The sequence below is a fragment of the Nansenia antarctica genome (genome assembly GCF_963989245.1).
Source record: "Nansenia antarctica genome assembly, chromosome: 7".
Lineage (NCBI taxonomy): Eukaryota > Metazoa > Chordata > Actinopteri > Argentiniformes > Microstomatidae > Nansenia > Nansenia antarctica.
In genome coordinates this window covers 198,663-200,000 of record NC_137677.1, presented here as the reverse complement: position 1 = coordinate 200,000, position 1,338 = coordinate 198,663, and positions in this window count along the sequence as shown.

Sequence of the window (1,338 nt, the reverse complement as noted above, 5' to 3'; positions counted from 1 at the left end):
ATTCCTGTGACCTGTAGAGCTGAAGCCGGATCGGCCCCACAGTCAACAGTAAGTGAAAGATGAATGTTTCCTTCATAAACGTTTACTTTGTCAAATCATCCGTCCAGTCATCCAAGCGTTCCGTTTGGGTTGGAGCTGCAAAGATGTTTCTTGTTGAGGAAAGTCTGAGTCACTAGTAGATGATAATAATATTGATAATGGGATTCTGGTGTCAGAGCCAGACTGACTGACCCCCTGTTCTCTGTTTGAAGAAGCCTTCGCCATGAATCTGCTCAGAGAAGCTGTTTGCTCGGTGTCACCTGACACTCCGTTGCTCCTGACAAACATTCCAGATGCCGGGAAAGGGCTCGGCAGTACCTCACCAGCCTGTACCAGAGTGTTCAGAGGAGCAGACAGAGATATATGTCTTCATCTCCCAGGCCCACCTGTCAGCCAGGCTCCTCACAGGGTAATTGGGACATTTCCTATTGACCAGAGGTCAAAGCCATCATTCTGAACCATCATCATCTCCCCCCAACCACAGCAGCCCTGAGGGTCCTCGGAGTGAACTGAAGGCCAAAGCTGCTGCTGCTGCAGCCTAACCCTACTAACCCTACTAACCCTCACCCTGCCTCCCACCCTCACCCTGCCTCCCACCCTCACCCTGCCTCCCACCCTCACCCTGCCTCCCACCCTAACCCTGCCTCCCACCCTCACCCTGCCTCCCACCCTCACCCTGCCTCCCACCCTCACCCTGCCTCCCACCCTCACCCTGCCTCCCACCCTAACCCTGCCTCCCACCCTGCCTCCCACCCTAACCCTGCCTCCCACCCTGCCTCCCACCCTCACCCTGCCAAGGAAAATATCCTCAAGATAAGTCAAAATAAGTCCACATTTTACATTACATTTTTTGGCATTTAGCAGACACCTTTATCCAAAGCGACTTACAACAAACACAGTAGACTAAGTAAGTGAATCATCTTATCCACCAGTCCTAGCAGGACAAGGTAATCTCTTCTCAGGCCAGAGGGCGTTGGCAGTCAACATGCTAGAAGAAGGAAGAATTAAGTTTGTTTTCCTTTTTCTTTTTTTTTCTCTTTTATAAAAGAGAGAAGAAAGAAAGAAATAAAGTACCTAGGTTTCCTGGCAGGGCTCTGTGTGTTCCTTGTGGCTGTGATCCACAATAAAACCATAAACCCTAACCCATAAATAATAACCATGTTCCATCTACAATAAAACCATGTTCCATCTACAATAAAACCATGTTCCATCCACAGGTGTAACCATGTTCCATGTGTATGTGTGGGGTCAGCAGGTGTTTAAGGGTTTCCACACCTCTACTGGGCCGCTGCTCGTTAC